The sequence below is a fragment of the Lotus japonicus genome, chromosome 4, assembly GCF_012489685.1.
Source record: "Lotus japonicus ecotype B-129 chromosome 4, LjGifu_v1.2".
NCBI lineage: Eukaryota > Viridiplantae > Streptophyta > Magnoliopsida > Fabales > Fabaceae > Lotus > Lotus japonicus.
The window spans coordinates 7,507,988-7,513,987 of record NC_080044.1 but is presented as its reverse complement, the minus strand read 5'-3'; positions in this window follow the sequence as shown (position 1 = coordinate 7,513,987).

The window sequence follows — 6,000 nt, the reverse complement described above, 5'->3', positions numbered from 1 at the left end:
CGTTGCTTAGTGGATACTTGACCGCCAAGTGGGCTGTTGAAATTACAGCACAGAGGCGATTCAATGTATTTCGCCCAATGATGACATTGTGTCCAGATCAATGAATCCTCGCACCATTACTTGCTCTCCTGCAAAACCCACCAAGGTTCCCGCATATGGAGTCAGATCATTGTCAGTCAGTCCCAACTTGTCAAATGCGTCACCATAGATAATATCAGCCGAACTACCCTGATCCAGGAGTACCCTTCTAACGTTGAAACTATTCAACCTTAATTGCACTACTATTGGGTCATTCTTGTGAGGTTTTATCCCCTCAAAGTCTGCCATCGAGATTGTTATGTCAGGGTGCACGAATCCGAAAGCAACTTCATGAACTGAATTAACTGCACAAACATGGCGTTTCCGCGCCGCATGGGTGTCGCCACCACCGCCAAATCCTCCAGCGATGGTGTTTATGGTCCCTACGGGCGGTCCTGAGTGTTGAGCGAACGTGTCATCAGCCCCTTTTGTGGCGATAGCCGCTGATTCTTGCTTCTTCTTGCCCTTATTGTCCGTTCGCTCCTCCTCTCGCTTATCCGTTTTGTTATGATCGCTGTTGTTGCGCCACTGGCCTTGGCGATTTCCTCGATATCCCACCCGAATCAACTTATCAATTTCCCGCTGCAAAGTCCAGCAGTCGTCCGTGTCGTGCCCGACGGACCGATGGTATTCACACCACTTCTTGGGATTGGCGTCCCGTGGTTGATACTTCGGGGCCTCTGGCTCATCCACTAGATTTGCGCCCCTCGTCTCGCGGAGCATATCCGTTAAATCTGTGTTCATCACCATGTCAGCCTCCTCCCGCTGGCGATGAGACTTAGATTGCCAAGGTCGGCGTTGTTCATAATCATCACGCCGTGGATACAACTGCTCCTTGGTCGGCTTCAATACCGCCTTCCCTTTATCTTGTCTTTGCTGCTTGCCATCCCCCTTATCTTCGCCATTCTTATCTTTTTTCGCGCGCTTGGGTGACGTGTCGCCTTTTTCCAGTTTCGTGCGCTTTCTTTTGAAAGCATCGTCCTCCTCGTCAAGAATATAAGTGCTAGCGCGAGCACGCATCTCTTCCATCGAACGTGCCGGCTTGCGTGTCAACTTGCTGTTCAACCCTCCCGGTAACAAACCATTCTTGAATGCCAGAGCACAGGCTCGAGGCTCCTCGTCCTCTACCTTGACTGATGCAGCGCTGTACCTTGCCATGTACTCCTTCAGTGACTCTCCTTCTTGTTGGCGAATGTTGTATAGGTCATTGATCGTCACCGGCTGATTCTTATTCGCCGAGAATTGCACTAGAAACTTGGATGAGAAGTCTCTGAAATTCGAAATTGATCCGCGCGGCAAAGTTGTGAACCATGCCATCGCCGTCGATTTGAACGTCGATGGAAACATCCTGCACTTCACCGCATCTGATGCCGCAATTATCACCATCTTCGTGTTGAAATACAGAAGATGATCCTTCGGATCAGAATCTCCACTGTAAGAATCCAGAACTAACGTTTTCATATTATCTGGAATCGCCACACTCTCAACGTCCTCTGAGAACGGACGGAACTCAGCTACGGAATCTGCTTCTCTGCCTCCATCATCTCGTTGCTCGCGGCGGTAAAAATCCAACTGAGCTTGCAAATGCTCATTCCGCTGCTGAATGTCACCAATACTGCGCATCATATGGCGTCATTCCTCCTGCGTCACTGCTGGTTGTCGCTCTGGAGTAGGTGAATTCTCCGGTGAGCGCTCCGGAGATCCGATCTGCGAAGGAAGAGAAGGCGATGGAGGAGGAGGTGGTGATGGAGGAGGAGAAGGCGGCAAAGAAGTGCGTGTAGCCTGTATTCCCGCTGTTCGCATCGGAGAATCCAAAACAACTCGCTGAGGCCGCCGAGGCGGCGAGGTTCGCCGTCGCACCGGCGAATGATGTTGCTTCCTGCGTCGAGTCTCCATCTAAACCAGGAATGACACAAACTCGATCGTAAAACAAGCACCGATCACAGAATCAAACCAAGAAAAACTTTAGAATCACCGAATCGTAACCAGAAATCGCCTCTTTGCACAATCAGTCCACGTGAATGGGAATAGAAAGTTTATCGATCCCCACAGACGGCGCCAAATGTTCTGGGAATGAACATTGAAGATAGGGATAGTACCTAGAGAGTGGAAGAATGTGCTAGAGAGAGAATGAGAATGCTGAATTTCATGTGTTATCTCATCAAATGAGCAAAAAGTCCCTTACAATTGATGTTCACCTCCTATTTATAGAACTTGGGTACTACCTATTGGGCCAATTGGGCCTCTGAAGTTGAGGTCCAACTTGAGGCCAGGCTCTCGCCCTTGGGCGGGCTAAACCCTGGGCGTTGCCCCTCTAGGGGCTCGCCCAGTCCACTTCCCTTCAACCTTGAAAAGAAATTTCTTGTGCACTGAAATCTTCCATGTTCCCGGTCTACATTGAATTTAAATTAAAATGAAAAAATTAATATATTATGAATTAAGTGAGCAATGAAAATGTACCTTTTTTTGATATGACTATGTTTACCTTTTCCATTTTATCCAATATCTCGTAGCCTTTTTTGTTCATCAGATAACAACCTTCGCGATAAAAAACGGTAAACGTTGCAGATCCAGTATCATCAGCAACATTAAGCAACAATTTGTACCTGATGTAAACATTAATAATTAAATAAACTGAATATTTTACAAATTAATTTATTTATCGAATTTGTAGATTATCGTATGGTAGGAGTGGCATGCTTGTTACATTTTTCACAATAATATTGTGCTCCGTCAGAGTATGCTGCTGAGTGACATTCACAGTTATGATAATACCAATCATTTGTGCTCTAAATTTTCTTAATCGTGACATATATAATGCATATTGTACGCTGTAAAAATGAATAAAATGCAAAAAAAAAATTCGTAGTTACAACTGATTGTTAGATTAACAGTGATGATAACATATGTAAATGTAATACGCTTAAATGTAAATACTCAGTAACATGTTTTTTTAAATGGGAAATGATTGTACTTGATTTTGTTGTTATTTTTTTAGATAGTAATTTATTTATAGAAAAAGTAATTAAATTTGTATAGTGTAAACTTTATTTTTCTAAAAGGAGGGATTATAGTGTCTACTGTTTTTATAACTCAATATAAAACACACTATTTAAGATCCATTAAATACTTTTATATAGTAACAAAAAAATGTTTATATAAGAGTTTTTATATTTATTAAATGATAATTAAAATACTCGTTAAAAGACCTTTAAGTAGCTTTTTTTTATTTTAAATACGGTATTTACTTTTAAAGATTTTTTTAAATTGATTAAAATTTAAATTTTTTTTAAAAAAATTAAATAAGTGTTCCATCATTTTTTTTACAAAAAAAATTAAAACGTTTTTTTTTTAAGAATTGAATATAGTAGCTGTTGTTTTAACTGTTTACTATGAATTAATCTTTTTCAAAAATGTTCAAAACGTGTATCAAAATCTTTTTTTCCTATTATAACGTTATGAATTTAAAGCAATTAAATTCAATGAAAGAGTATAAGAGTTTATGGTCTAATTAATTGATATTTTATCTCATTATTCATGTGTTGTTAATTTTCCATAATACGTGATTATTAAATTAGTTTAATAAGTATTTAAGTTTGTAGTTAGTGTTTAAAAAACTCTAACCCCATGAATTTTGTATTTAAAATGCATTTTTGTTTAGTGTACTAACATTAAATGTTTATTTACTAATTTATAATTTATTCATTAATAGTAAGTTAATAATATCATGAGTAATTGTTTTATTTAATTAAAACATTGAATGAAAGTCAATGTCTGTTTTTTTTTAATAAAAAAAATGTCTAATAAATTAAATTAAAAGTGATGAGAACATACCGATCTGCAAGTAACCAAATTTTTAATACTTGTGCTTGGGAAAAGCGTCAGGAAGTCATCTTTTTCAGTAACGTTTAATCTTTCAATCACAACGTTCATTACTTGAGTATGAACTGCGTCACACTCAAATAATCTGCGAAGAAACAAAAATTATGTTGTTATTTGTTATCTAAATTTGTTCAAAGTAATATGAAATCCATAGTACATACATACCTTTCTCTGTAGGACACTGCTTGTGGATGTCAGGATTGAACATTACTTTAGTGCAGTTTAACCCAGTAGTTAGTTTATATTCCCCTGAAAAAAATTAGCGATCGATTGTAAGTTTAAGTTTGAACATGTTGATTTATTATATAGAAGTTTATGTTTGTTTGTTGCTCAAAATAATTAAATGTACCTTGATGAATTGTTACAACTTCCAACAATATGATAATAACAACATGTTTGTGGTCTTTTGAATTTAGAAGTGCATCCAATTCGTCGACAAATTGGCCGTTTAAAAAACATTTACTTTTTTTTCTAGAAAAAAAATTAAATAAAAGTTGTTAACGGGCATATATGAATATCTTATTATTATAAATCGCCAGTGAATGCAAAATTGTCAAATATATCAAGCTTGATTCAGCCCATAAGACAAAGTGATGAAGTCAAGGAAAAAATTGTACGTGTAAAACAAAGGAAAAACAAAGTAAATCATGAGAACAATTCCATAATGAAAAAAATAACAATTAATCTTGAATTTTATTTGATAAATAAAGTAAATCATGAGAACAATCCTCTCATATAGATTGAGAAAAACAAAACCACGAAAAGATACCCAAGACAAAACAACAACGGATTAAATTTTGGAATGAATAACAACTAACTAAATATTTCCATACACCACCTTAACTTCAATAATTTTATTTGCTATTCTTTCAAACCTAAAACAAACTATGTCACCGACTCTAATTTCCATTAATTTGTAGAACACTCACGGGATCAATAATAATAATATACCCTTGATCCATATCCGTGAAATTGTTATTTTCAGCGTCTATAGGTCTAATGACACCATAATCCTGTAAAAAAATTGTTTAAAGGGAATGAGGAGAATAGCATATTAGGGTTAGTAAAACATGAATTTTGAAGGAATGAGATTAAATTACAATAACACACACCAAAGACATGAAAAATTGATTTCAGATGAGAAAAAGTACATACCTTATATAATCATGAAGAACCACAAAATGAGATCTTGAAGCCATGTAGAAAGGCTCAAAAAATAGAAAATGCAGGAGATGATTGAAGAAGCAGTGTAGGTTAAGGAGAAATCCAAATAATGGAGAGATGAATGAAGAATAAGAGTCTTATATAGGCTTTTAAATAGAGAGGATTGTAGGTTAAGGAGAATGGTGTACATTAAGAGGAAAGGAGGAATGATTGCCATGTAGGATTTTTAATGAAATTAGCCAATCATGAGATGCCACGTATGCGATGATTGGACCTAGAAAAACCCCTGAATGTATATATTATGGATATCCTTATTTTAATTAATATTTAAAATAAAATTTATTATTTACTTTACGTGACATACAATCAGGGACGGATGCACTTACATGGTGTTGGGGGCAAGTGCCCCCACATGAATTTTAAATTTACTTAACATCAAATGTATAAAATGAACCAATCTCTCACAAATGTTTTGTAATTTGTAGTATTGAACATTATATATAAAAAATGTACTTAAATCTTGTATATGTTAATTGCTAGTCTCTTCTTTTTGCTTTGGTTGAGGTGTTTTAAAGTCGTGCTATTGTCTAGTGGCTATTGTTTGGTTTTGTCTTTGTTTGAGTGCTCTTTTTCCTCCCTGGGGTTTTTCCCACTGAGTTTTTTCTAGGGTAGTTTTAATGAGGCTCTCTCATGTGGCATTTTAGGCATCAAAATAGCATAAGGGTACTGGGCTGTTTGTTTTATTTTGTCATGGCTTGTACTCAATCTACTTGAAAAGATTGTTCTCAAGATTTACCTTTTTATCAATAAATAATTTTGTTCTCAAAAAAAATATATAAAAAATGTACTAATTGCTCCACAGAATTTTTTATGTAT